The sequence below is a fragment of the Artemia sp. Qi Xiang Cuo genome, chromosome 16 (assembly GCF_049724085.1).
Source record: "Artemia sp. Qi Xiang Cuo chromosome 16, ASM4972408v1, whole genome shotgun sequence".
NCBI classification, from domain to species: Eukaryota; Metazoa; Arthropoda; class Branchiopoda; order Anostraca; family Artemiidae; genus Artemia; species Artemia sp. Qi Xiang Cuo.
Genome location: NC_142809.1, coordinates 61,881,441 through 61,896,282, shown reverse-complemented (window position 1 = coordinate 61,896,282; position 14,842 = coordinate 61,881,441).

Genomic DNA, 14,842 nt, shown 5'->3' with positions numbered 1-14,842 from the left:
AAGAAGTTATCAACACTAGTTAAGTTATTGAAAAGTGGTTAAACAGCGTTAATTTATATATAGGTTGTTCAAGAGTAATATATTCCAAAAATACTTATTTATAACAATTCAAACCTCATTTATTAAGCAACTCAAATATAACCATTTTTCTACAGTTTCACGTTTTTCGAATGCCGTCGACAAAAATAGCGCTGGAAATGCGATTCGAAACTTTGCCGTCAACAATTCAGGGCATATTCCAACTCAGGGTATATATTTGCATAGTAGGGGGTGGGGTGGGTAAATTTCATGGTAAATTTGAAGTGGGCCATGTAATTTAACTAGGATGAAAGTGAAAACATCATTTGATGCTTTTTTTATGCTCTTTCATTATTCATATAAAATACCTTCGGGACCCCTTTAAGGGCTCAAAATGCAATTAGCCCGAAGAGCGATTATTAAATTACGAAAAAGCATAGAAAAGGCATCAAATGACGTCTTCACTATCACCTTGGCTAAATTTATAAGGCCCACTAGAAATTTACCGAGCAAACTAGGCTACAGAAGAGGAACAAGCACAAACAAAAATTATGCGAACGAACATGACCAGCAGCCCCTCCGATATAGATCTATCTTAGGACTATATCTAACCCAGTTAGGGGAGAGGGCTGGGATACAAATGGAAGTGGGTATTACATTTGGAAAAAGCATTGGACGAACCGAAAAGTACATTTTCTTTTTAGTAATTTTGTGCCAAAATTCGGTAAAATTCTACTTTTGGCTATCTTGGAAAGGGTTAGGTTAGGAAAATAAAACTTTCAGGGATGGGTCTACAGGCTAAAGTATGGGTAAAATTCTACTTCAGCTACTTTTGACTCTTGGAAAGGGATTAGGTTAGGACAATGAAACTTTCAGGGATGGGTCTACAGGCTAAAGTATGTCCCACGAAGATATTTTGAGTACCTACATCCACTCCTTCTCCCTCTAGAGGGTCCTGAAATTCGCCTACATGACAGGTCTATACCAACTGAAATTTTGACAAAACAACGTTTATCTTAAATTTCAGTCACCAGTTTCTTTTTCTCTGGGTTTATTTCTGAAAATGCAATTTCTGTTATTTGAGTATAATTTTAAGCCATATCAATGTTTTTTTTTCAAAATTTAGGAAATATGTTTGCATATTAAAACCTTATAAATTGGGATTCAGCAAAGTTGTGAAACCGAAAACAATTTTTTAAGCAGAAAATCTATTTTGCAAGGTTTCACTGTAATAGCACACAATTTTTAAAGGTCATCAAAGGTCAGAACCCTCTAGAGGGAGAAGAAGTGGAGGCAGGTAGCCTACTTCAAAATACCTTCCCGGGACAAACTTGAGCCTGTAGACCCATCCCTGAAAGTTTCATTTTGCTAAAGTAGAATTTTACCCAAAATCCCTTTCCTGATCTAAAGAACATTAAGATAAAAGAGCAGTAGTCTATTATTCGATGGTAGGCCTACGGTTATTTAGACAGCAGAAATCAGATTTGAGGGAGACTGAGATAAAAAAAAGGCTGGTGACAGTAGTCTTCAACCAGAGTTCAACCTGTTAACACCTATTTGGTTTATGCCTTTCTGCATTAAACTCGCATTAAACTCAGTTAATTCAGTGACATAGGTGATTAACTGTAGCCTTACTTCCGGATTTTGCCATCAGGTGAATTGAACTTTTTAACCCTTTATATTAACCAACCAAATGACTTAAGGACAACCAATTCAGTGACAAAGTTAATTAACTGTGACCTAACTTCCGGATTTTGTCACCAGCCATCAGGTGAATTGAATTTTTTAACCCTTTATATTAATCAAATAAATGACTAAAGGACAACCAAAGGACTTTAAGAGAGTGTGTCTAGAGGGTAGATTAAGGACAACAATAAATTGCCTGGTATGTAGTGCATGCAACTCTTCCATTCTTGAGCAATGTGCGGGGATAGAACTTTCCCAGTGGAATAAGAACTGGTTATGTTTGGATTATTCCTCGAAACAAAACATCACCAAAAACCAAGAATATACCACCCCTAATTCTTCGAAAGCTAATGATACCCCACGACGTCGAATGTCAGGAATAAATTCTTCAAAAGCTAGCAATACCCCACGACGCCGATTGTCAGAAATGAATTCTTCCTTAAAAGAAATTTTAGATGATATCAGGTCGTCCCCCCTTGCCCCGACTTGCAAAGGGATGTTAAAGCTTTCATTGCAGCCCAAAGTGAGTGTCAGACTACTCCCCTACCAGTATTAACCAGTGTTGCCAGTTGCCAGACTGATTTTCTGCTAGAAACTAAAGATGCCAGTACCCAGACAGATTTTGAATCTAATGTTGAGCCTTCTAATGATGCCTCCTGCCAGACTGAAAATTTTCCTTGTGGCAATTGTGATTCCAGCCCCCTATGTGACCCTTCCCTTCCCTCCCTTTTAGTGCTTAAAAAAAAACTCAAGTTCATTACCAACGAAATTTCTATTTTCATTGATCTTATGGGGAATATAATTAAGAACACACTTAAGTCTGTGAATACAAATAAAAAAAAAACGCCAATTTGAAACCAACTGCAATTCAATCCACAAGCAATAACTCCCAACAAATGAATATTAATGAAGCAAGTGTGAACCCAAATAAGACTTTAATCGGTCACCTAGTTCCAGAGGTCAGTGACAACTTAATATTCCAGATCCAGAGGTCAGTGACAATTTAAGTGTGAACTCAGCCAATATTCCAGTTCCAGGGGTCAGTGACAACTCGAGTATTATTAGTAAATCGGTTCCTGAAGCCAAATCAGGGAAGAGTTCTATTGCCTGTCGTTTTCACTTGGCCAACAAGTGTATAAAAAAGAGTGATTGTACCTTTGTTCACCCTTGTATGTCCTTTTTAACTACTGGTCACTGTAACGACAATTATTGCTCCCTTTCTTATTCCAAACCCTGCCATAAATTTCAAAGTGGCCTTTGTTTTGAAACTAAGTGCATGATATTACATTTGAAAAACAGGGATTATCGTGCTATAGCCAGGCGCAGTAAAATTTTTAATAGTAAAATAGCTACAAGTACTCAATCAACCCAAAAGTGGAGTCCCCTTCATTCAATTAACAAAATTAGCTCACCAGCGCATACTCTTCCTTTTTTATCCTAAATCTACCCTGCTCACTCAAAAAACTTCCACCTTTACTACCCAGAAAAAATTCCATATTCCCAGCAAAATCACTTCCCTCTTAACACTCCAGTTAACCCCTCCCAAGTTGAACCCCCTGAAAATACCACCGTCTTATTTACCTCGCATTTTTCCCGCCTCCGACTCATGTGTTTAATCCCTCGTGCCCACCCTACCAGGGTGACTCAGGTCTGAGACCTTTTGCATTTAATAATTGTCTTGTATTAAATCCTAATTGTTCGCACTTCCCGACAACTGAAAACAAGTCGCACCTTCCTCATCATGCTTCAGCTGTATCCTCGTCCTTCCCTCCACCTCCAAATCCCCAAGGTAAATCCTTCTCTTACCCTACTTCTCCGCAGCATCATAATATTAAATTGAAACCCGACCCAGGAAATTCTCAAACTCACCAAATATCCCTGTCGAAATTCCCCAATCGGTTTGTTTTTCCCAAACTTTAAGTTACTAGTGCCGAAAGTCTTAATTTTGAAAAGCTTAGTGAACTCGAGGTGCTTTCAGAATCAAATCTAATCGATATTATAGCTATTACGGAAGTACAGTCCTACGACCCAGGGTCTCTGCACCTGAAAAATTATTCAGAGTTTATTAAATTCCGTCCTTTAGACCACCCACTTGGAAAAAAGGTGGCGGTGTTTTGTTCTTTACTAAGAGTAACCTTTACCCAAAGGTTATTCGAGTCCCTAGTTTATCCGAGTACAATGAAATTCTCTGGCTAAGTATTAAACCAAAAGTTCTCCCTCGTCCATTTAATATTATTGCAATAGCCGTTTTCTATTACTCCCAAAATCAAAATATCGAGTCAAAACGTAAATTCGTCCAGCAATTGCAGACAAGTGCTGATTTTGTTATTTATAAATACCCCAATGGGGGTCTTTTTTTAGTTTACGATGCAAACGACTTTAAAATGGATTCATTTTGCTCCTCACTAAAAGTTAAGCAGATTTTAAAAATACCGACTACTCGGGGAAACATCTCTCTTGATGTTATTTTAACTAATATGAATAATTTTTACAACCATCCCTCAGCTCTGCCTCCATTAGGTGGGAGTAACCATCTTTCGATTCTTTTATCCCTTTCCTCAAATTTTAATCATTCTTTCTCAACAACTTATGGCAGTTATCGCCCTCTTAAAAATTCTGGTATTCTTTCTTTTGGTATGTGGCTGAATACTGAAGATTGGTCCGATGTTTATAGTTTAAAAAATATTGATGAGAAAATGGCTTTGTTCCGCAAAAAGCTAATTGACAAATATCAAATTTGCTTCCCGGAAAAAAAATTTAAAAATTGCTCCAGTGACAAACCCTTTATTAACCAAACTATAAAAACACTAATTAGAACCAAATTGAAGCTTTTCAGAAAAGGTAAACCAGATGAAGCCAATAAACAAAGAAAATCAATTAAAAGGGAAATTCGCAAATTGGCACGATCGTACTACAAAAATAAGGTCGAAGTGTTGTTTACAAATAAACCAAAAAACTGGTATTCTGAGGTTAAAAAGCTGTGTGGCAGGAGGCTTGAACAGCTTAACTTCAATCTACCCGAGTCTCCTGATATTACTGCCAATAATCTCAATAAATTCCTCGCTTCCATTGTCCAGAGTCTTCCACCACTGTCCGACCAATTACCATCAGTAGCCCTTTCCCCTTCTTTACCCACTGTTTCTCCGTCTGAGATAGAAAGAAGAATTTAAAAACTAAGAAAGACAAGTATTTGTCCTTTGGATATCCCCTTTCCTCTTATTAGTGCCTTCGAAAATTTCTTGTCTAAGCCCTTGTTGTTCCTGTTTAACAAGATTACCGAGTCTGGTCAAATTCCTACAATTTGGAAACAGGGTTTCATAACCCCTTTGAAAGAGAAAAACGGAAAGCCTGGAATTGAAGGCGTCCGGCCTATTACTCTTACTCCTATTTTCTTGAAACTTTATGAAGGATTACTTGCTGATTGGCTTAAGGAAAAAATCCTACTTCTTACTGACTTGAAACAATTTGGGAACCTAAAATCCATCTCTACTTCCCATTACTTCGTTTCTCTTATTGATCACATCGGGAAAATCCTTGAAAAGCCTACTTCCTGGCTAAATTTAATTTCCATCGACCTTCAGAAGGCATTCGACCTTGTTAACCACAATATTTCAATTGAGAAACTTGTCAACGAGTTCAATATCGATCCCTTACTGGTGAAATTAGTTGCCTCCTTCTTAACAAATAGATCGCAAGTTGTCAAATACCAAAATAATTATTTAAATTCTCTCCCTGTCCACAACGGCACACCCCAAGGTACTCTCCTAGGTCCCCTCCTTTTTTCAGTAATGATCAATAGCCTCGCAAAGGAATTTCCTGACCATTGGAAATTTGTTGATGACCTAACGGTTGTTGAAACTTGCTTCAGAAATATAATAAGTGACCCCATGAGTATCCTCAATGAAATTGGGAACGAGGCCTTAGACTTAGACATGACAGTAAACCCCTCTAAGTCCATGATAACGCCCATTTGTTTCCTCAAATGCTCACCCTATTTTCTTAATCCTATCCCTCCTGAAATTTCTGTGTCCTCATTTAAACTTCTTGACGTCACAATTTCTTCAAATTTAAAGTGGGATATCCACGTTAAAGACATCACCCATAGATCTAATGTGTCTATCGCTCTCCTTAAGTTCCTAAAAAAATTCAGCGTCCCCCTTTCCCACTCCTTAAGAATTTACACGTCTTTTTTCCGCCCGCATCTAGAATATGCTTGTCCAGTTTGGCACCCTGGTATCTCTCGCGAAGAATCGGAAAAAATCGAATCAATTCAAAAAAGGGCCTTTAGAATAATTTTCAAAGAAAGCAAGATGCCATACTCTCTTCTCCTAAAAAAAGCTAGTCTGAAAACCCTGGAGCAAAGGAGGGTTTTGTTGTGCCTCCGTTTTGCAGAAAATGTCATAACAAACACTCGGACGGCAAGTATTTTCCCCAAACGTCTCTCCCCATCCAGATTACGGCCACCTCGAGCTGTTTCTGAGCCTATCCCTGCTTTGTCCCTCATTCGCTGCGTTCCTCCCAGATATGAAAGAACTTTTATCCCCTTCATTACAGAAAAAATGAATAAAATATCTCAATTGTTTCTTTTTTCCCCTCTTTTTTGTTTATTAGCTGATGGTACTGCCCAGTTCCTTGCACACTTTTGCTTGTCCCCCCCCCCCTTTCTTGACCAGTTTTTATTGTTTTTAACTCTTTTATTGATTTACTGTAGTTGAATTATTGACACTTTCTTAGTATCCCTTTTAATTTAAATGCATTTATGTCTCGCTCTAAGTTTAGTTTGACCAGTTTTTACTGCATTTATGTCTCGCTCTAAGTTTAGTTTGACCATTTTTTTTTAATTGACTTTTTACAGTTTTAATTATTGACTTTTAAATGATGTTCATTATGGTTTTTTCTATTTCGTTGTTGTTCTTTTCATTTTTAGTGTAACCATTTATATTGTCGACTCCAAGTCCAAATTCGACCCTTTGTGGGCTTGTGATAGCGATTTTTTTGAAATAAATATCTCATCTCATCTCATAATTATTACATTTTAAAAGAGAAATAAAGAGAATCGAGTGTTTTTTTACTCGTCTGATTTCTGTCCAATTGGCCTAAATAGGCCTAACCCATTCTATTCCTCATACAACACTGTTCCCAAACACAATCCTCAGAAGAATGTGATAACAATTGTGACAGTAGCCTGGCCTAGTAATTATTATATTTTATAAGAGCATTAAATAGGGAATCTAATGTTTTTTTCTAGTTGTCTCATTTCTGTCTAATAGGCTAAGTAGGCCTAGCCTAAAGTTAACTTATTTTATTCCTCATTCAACGTTGTTCCTAAAAAGAATGGTTGCTATTGGGACAATTGCGTCCCAGCCCTTCAATCATAGCTTGGAGGCAATTTCAAGGCTCCATTAGGGGGGGAGGTACAGAAGAGACCATGTAAAATTTTGGGTACTTCCCCATTATGTGGAAACCTCAGCTAGACTGTCGAGTGAATACCGTAATGGAGACTCGTAAAGCGGGTAATTGTTATCTAAATTGATCGAAGAGCGTGGTTTCTCATTATATTTACAATATTTAAACTGTTGTTTTTTGGGGTTTTGGGGGAGAAAAAAGTACTTAGGCTAGGTTACGTATTTAATATATGCAATGCTTTACCCCCGCCGCACCCCCCCCCCCCCCTAATGTGCAAATATGCAGCCCAAATTTGTTTATAAACTATTATATATTTCAGATATTAATAATATTCCCTTATCACAACCAACAAACACCTACACCTGCAAGCAGTTTTTTTATCGTGTTCGGCATCCCTCTTAAGATTTATTTAAAGTTTAACCCTAATATCTTAAGCTTTTTGAAGGCCCAGGACCCAAATTGCTCATTTTTCCAACAAAAAAACAACAATATAATATGTTGCTAATGGACAGTTTACATAGCTTACAGGTCTTGCCCCGGGGGCTAGAGAAATTTCAACGTCAAATGCATTTTAATCTGACCTTCAAACTAGGTCGAACAAACCGATTATCTCAAAAAGTACTTACAGCTGATTTCCAGTCAAATGAGCCCCTTCCAGACTTTTAACGACCATATTTCCATGAAACCCTATATGCCCTCGGGGCATAACATACAACCATTGTGCTGAGGACTGTGACGGGGGGAGGGGGCTGTCATTCTCAAAGATATGATTTCCAGACCTTCCAACAATACTGAAAAAATGGCTATCTAAAAATTTTGATTACATGTGTATTGGGAATTAATGGGCCTGGAGGGGGGGGGGGCTTGTTGCCCTTTGATCACTTCTGACTAATAAAAAGGGCCCTAGCCCTTTCAATTTACAATAAAAGGAGCCTTTTTCGATTTTTCTACAACAAAAATTGGCCATCTCATAATTTCTATCCGATCCATTTCGGAAATATACGAGGTGTGTGTGTGGGGGGGTGGATATCCACCCTCCGATCACCCTGAATCTTAAAAAGGACACTAGAATTTCTGATTACCAATCCAATGATCCCTCTCCTAAGTTTATACGATCGCCATTTCTGTTTAAAATTTATATGCCCTCAGGTCACAACTTACAACCCTTGCACTGAGGGCTGTGGGGAGGGGTCGTCATCCTCAAAGACATAACTTCTGTACCTTTCAACTAGACTAATTTTAACACAATGTATATCTTAAAATTTTGATTGAATGTGCTTGGGAAAATGGTGGGTGTGGGAGGGGGGTTCGTTAACCTCCAATTACTTTTGATTATTAAAAAGGGCACTAGCCCTTTCAATTTCTAATCGAAAGAGCCCTTTTCAAAGTTTCTACAACAACAAATGGCCATCTCAAAATTTCTATTGAATGCATTTCGGGAAGACACGACGTGTGGAGGAGGGGGAGGGGGTCTGCCCTCCTGATCGCTTTGAATCTTAAAAAGGGAACTTGAACTTCTAATTACCAGTCTAATAAGCCCCCTATGAAGCTTATACCACTACCAGTCCATAAGAACCTTATATGCCCAAAGGGCATAATATACAACCCTTGCCTTGAAGGCTGTGTAGGGGGTTCATCCTCAAAGACATAATTTCTGGACCTTTTAACGACACTGAACAAAATAGCTATCGCAAAATTTTTATTGGATGTACTTGGGAAAATGATTGGCGTGGGAGGAGGGGGGGGTTAGTTGCCCTCCAATCATTTTCAACTATTAAAAAAGACACTAGCCCTTTTAATTTCCATTCGAATGAGTTCTTTTTGAAGTTTTTACGACATTCTCTTCGATAGTGCCCTGGTCTAAGAAAAAAGAATAATACATTGTACCCACATTGTTTTTTACATAGGCAGCGCTATTGAACTACCTATGATTTATTTTTATTGTTTTATATACATCATTTTTTTGCAGGCAGAACTGAGATAAACGCTTACATTCAAACAGATCATGGCAACAAACTGTGGGTAAGAAGCGACTCGGCCCAATAATAACTGAAACTTAAGAAAATTGATAAGAATCCAGCAAAATAATTGGCTGTTTATGAAGATCAAAATGAGAAAACAAGTTTTTTTTTCTACTGAAAGTAAGGAACTATGTTAAACTTAAGACGAACAGAAATTATTACGTATACTAGGGGGGTACCCCCTACTCAATATCCCTCTCTTCACATTAAAGTTTTTTAGTACTTTCAAAAAGGTTCTGATTCTAATTCAACGGCCCTTGTGTTTCAGGAATTGTTCTTAAAGAATTAGGACAAAAGGTCAAACTTCAGCGTAAAGAGCGAGGTATTGAGTAGGAGGCAGCCCCCAATATCCACCATAATTTCTATTTGTTTTATGCCTCATGTCATAACCATGTCAGTTGGGTACGATAAGTTTCTTGTGGGAGCATGGGTAACTTTTAAGACTGAAAATTGACGTCAGTCAGGTCAGTGTAAAAAAAAATTACCACGTACCATAGCGTTTGGCTTTTATTTTAAAACTTACAATAAAGCAAAATTAGTCAAATGGTAAGATGTGAATCTCGCTTTGCGAACAAACAAGACAGTATAGAAGTTCGAAAGACACGTCAAGAAACAGCAAATGCTAGATGGCTCTAACAATTTTTCTCGATGCTTGCACCAGCGTCTTCATACTCCTAGGGCAAGCTTGAACATCAAGTCCCATAAAAGATCCACAAAATGGAAAAAATATATGGATCTCGTAAATTTCTATAATAATTATAATAACGTCTTTTTCAATTGTTTCGGTTAGACAATTGCAAATTACAGCATATGTGGTATGACCAGCTTTTCTGGGATCATCTTAAACTATACTCAGTGAATAATTGATCTACCAAAACAAAGTGGAAAATATCACAATTTTTATCGAAATCGGACAACAACTCGGAAAAAAAATTCAGTAGACCTGGTTGGATAGCTATTTTTAGGCTACTTTGCAAGAGGCGGTGGGGTGGGGGAGAGAGAGAACCGTCTTAGGTGGGAGGAAAATGATTTTATACTTAGCTCACACTTGCTCAGGTAATATTCTGAATTCAAAGTAATTCATAAGGTTCAAGCCACATTATTCACCTGTATCCTCTAGTTTTGATCATTCGTAAATTATGAGAATGAGAAACACGCTTCCATTATGTGAACGAAATAGATGAATAAATTTTAAACAAAGACCAAATACTCATCTCGCTCAAAGACTGTCGAAGATAATTTTAATAGCTAATCAGACTGAAACCCCATAATTTAGATTTGCTTAAATTTCTGCAAATTCTAATTAACGAAAAAAAGATAAAAACGAAAAGACAAAAAATGTCAACCGCAATCTCATTATAGTTTCCGACACAACTTTGTTAAATTAAAAAAAAAGACCAACTAACGCAGATAAGAGCCATAGATGAAACTTTATGCTCTCGATTTTTCACGTATTAAAACAAACGTCAATTTTTAAGTTGACGGGGCATTATTAAGAATACCCGTATCACTTCTCCGAATATACTGACTACAAATTTGCAAATGAAACATTTGCATGGTTGCGCATTAAATACGATTTACTCATGGTTGCGCAAACAAAATGCAGTGTAGAAAATAGTGTATTTATTACCAATTTCAAGCTTTATTAAAATATGCTCTATATATATTAAAATATAATCATATAGTTAAGATGTAAAAAATAGAACGGATCTTTGATAAATTCTTGCTGTCTCATAGGCGAAACAAAAAATCTATTTACAATAAAAAAAAAATGAAAATTAGTAAATAATTATAAGATACGATAATTCATTTACGAAATTGTAGAATTTACATCTCAATAATGTTTAAAGGGGATTCATAATTCAGTTACCTTTAACTTGTAGTATTTTTATATGTTTAGTTTTAGTTGTAACTTTTTCTAAATAATTTTCAATTTTAACCAAAAAGTAAAAATTCTACAGAAAATAGGAACAAACTCAATTAAAGTATCTGCAAAATTTTACTATTAGCATTTAACAACAAAATAATAAGAGAAACTTGTGCATTTACCATTATATGGACAAGTAAAGACTTCAATAGTGCAGTATATTAAAAAAAATACTTATTGTACCCACAGACACATTTTGCTTTTCCTCTTCCCAAGGATTTTTGAAGAGGCCCTCCACATCTACTTCAATTAATTCTGGATGTAAATTCTGTAATAAAAACATAACATTTATTTCTTTTCAACATCATCGTATTTGTTTTTTTTAAATCATTTTCAGTATTTTTTAATTTTTCGGTCAAATAGTATAATACCTAAAATCCGAATGCACATGTTGTGCATCCCAGTCAGCATACGTAAAAAGAAAGAATATAATAGCGGGTCTTAATTCAAAATGTACAGTTGGTAACTAGGCTTAATAATAAAAAACAACGGTGTTAATTACAAAATGGAACTCTTACTACTACCAGTGCCGTATCAAGAATTTTGGTTCAGTGGAGGGGGGTATTTTTTTGTTATGGTGGGGGGAGAAGGGCAAATTAAAGAAAACATCAAAAGTGCATTTTATTCATTTTTACCACGTTTTTACAAGTCTGACAAACATTTCAATTGGGAGAATTTAAACCTTTCAATCCTTCCCATGAAGACAGCCTTGACTATTACTACTACTGACAACTTACCACAACACCAAGTCACCTGACATTACCCCAGCTACGCACACTCATCAAGAAATATATTGCAATTATTTAATTACATAGAACAATTTTGGAGTAAAATCAAGCCTTTGGCCGTGTTACAAGAAAAATTTTCAAGTAAATTTATAAATTTCTAGCCAAAATTTGTTAATGATACGTAATTCTATGTAAACTCAATTAAGTTGTAGTTCTAATAGAGCAGTATGTACAGTTTGTAGATGCTTTTGTTTCTTAATGAATTGTTTTTGGTAATCATCAGTTTATTTCTCAATGTGTGTGAACAATTGAACATACAGTCAGTAGTACTATCAAACGGACAGCAGACTTTTCAATAATGAAAATTTTTATAGTAAGATCACATCTTAGTACTTTAAAGCATACACCATACCATATTAATATTATGAAATTGCAAAGAACAATTTTGGAGTAAAATCGAGCCTATGGCCCGTAGATTTCTCAAAGAATTCCATTTGAAAAATCTTCTAATGAGACGTATTACAGGCAAATTTTTAAAATAAATTTATAAATTTCAAGCCAAAATTTGTTAATGATGCATAATCCTATGTAAACTCAATCAAGTGGTAACTCTAATTGAACAGTATATACAGTTTATACATGCTTTTGTTTCTAAATGATTTTTTTTTTTGGTAATCATCAGTTTTTCTCCCAATGTCTATGAACATGCAGTCAGTAACACGATCAAACGGACAGCAAACTTTTCAATAATGGAAAAGTTTTCTATAGTAAGATGACATTTTAGTACTTTAAAGCATACAGCATACCATATTGCTATAAATGGTTCATTTAGCCTTGATAAGTTTGATACATTATTTTCTCTTGTTAAGGTTTTACAAATCGTAATTTTTAGAGGATACAGTGGCTTTTCTTTGGGGACAAGGGGCTAAAAAAATTGCTGTTCAGTCGCGTAATTTTGCGAAAATCCTGAGTGAGGGCAAAGTTGGAACCAGTTTTCCCAAATCAAGTAAAATGACAGGGAAAAATGAAAAGTTCTCTGGATGCTTGAATTGTGCCGACTTATCTTAGATTTGACAGAATTTTTGAAAAAACTAATTTTCAGCTCGAGGGGGAGTGTGGGGAGGCAAACTGTGATCTGGAGGGGGTACTTACCCTCCTGTCCCATTGAAAATCATGCCCATGCTGTAGTTGGTTATACCCATACCTTTGCAGAATATAATTAAATCCTTTTCCATTCTTTGTAACAGAATGATTTCCCAAATAATTTATTATTACGGACTGAAGTATTTTTTTTATATAGCGTTAAAGATTAATTTAATATAATGATACAATAATGAAAATAGAAGCCAAAGATATAATGAAAAATAACTTACAGTTTTTTTTTAATTCCATTGTTTCTATTTCGCACCTTTCGGAAAGCTAGCAAAAGTCTGAAACGAAATAAGGTTTGGCGTGAATGTTTTTCATTGATTACTTTTTCAATATTTTCTGAACAGATTGCCATAGGTCAATGCTCTACATTTGTATTGATTCATACATCAATATCTGATGGTTGAACTATTGTTAACAAAATGATTATCTTAATGTATTTATTGGGTGGGTTTTGGGAAATGAGGGCGTGGAGGGGGGGGGGCTTATTGCCCTTCGATCTCTTTTGGCTCTATAAAAGTGAACTAGAACTTTCAATTTTAAATCAAATGAGCCCTCTGAAGTATATTTAATACTAAGGGGTTTGTCATTTGAGTCCCCTCCAAAGTTTATATAGACCACCTCTTCCATTAAAAACTTTATATGCCCCCACAGCATAAGTGAAGGCCCCTCCCCCGGGTTCTGGGTGGGTATGTTGACCCCGAAGCTTTGGTTATCGGATCATTGGACTACTTCACACAAACTGGCAATCTTAAAATTTTGATCAGACGCATTTTGAAAAAACAGCGTGTGTGTATGTGTGTGGGTGTAGGGGGGGGGGGGTGCCCTCCGATTCATTTTGGCTCCTTTAAAGGTAACAAGAACTTTCAATATCCAATAAAATGAGCCACTTCTGAAGTTTGTATTACCTCTCCTTACATAAAAATAAAAACGTTACATATCTTGGGGCATAACTTAAAACACTTGGCTCCAGGCTCTGGGGGTTTTTGCCAACCTTAGTTTTTATAATTTGATGTTTGAACGATTTTGAACGAAATGGCTATCCCAAAATTTCCATTGGATGGGTTTTGGGAAATAAGGGCGTGGCGACAGAAGGGGGGCTGATTGCCCTTCGATCTCTTTTTACTCTAAAAGTGAACTAGAACTTTTAATTTTAAGTCAAATGAGCCCTCTCTGAAGTTTATACTATTATTCCTTCTAGAAGAACCATATGTCCTCCCAGGGCATAACTTATTACGCCTGTCCCTGGGCCTTGGGTGGTTTTTATCCCCCAGAAGTTTTAATATTTGATGTGTGAACTATTTTTTATTTGATTTTATTAATGCATTAAATTTTTTATTTGTATATTAGGGGAAAATGGGCGTGGAGGGGGGGGGGGCTAGTTGCGCTCCGATCTCTTTTGACTCTAAACGTAAACTACAACTTTCACTAAAAAATGAGCCCTCTCTGAAGTTTATACGATCATCCTTTCCATAAGAACCAATATATATCCCCAGGAAATAACTTAAAACACCTGTTCCCGGGCCTGGAGGGATGTTTAGACAGTGGATTTTTTTTCTAACCCTTGAACTATTACTAAAAAAATGGCCATCTCAAAATTGTTATTTGATGCTTTTGAGGGGAAAAGGACGTGGTGGGGGGGATTAGCTGCCGTCCGATCTCTTTTGACTCTTGAAAAGTGAACTATAGCTTTCATTTCCCAATCTAATGAGCCCTCTCTGAACTTTACACGAGCATTCGTTCCATAACAACCATATACCTCCCAGGTATAACTTACAACGCCTGCCCCCGTGCTCTGTGGGGCTAAGATGTTCAAATGTTTAATCTGAACTTTGAAGTATTTCTAACAAAATGTCTATCTCAATTTTTTTTTATCTTATGCAGATGGGGGAAAAGAGTTGGGGGAG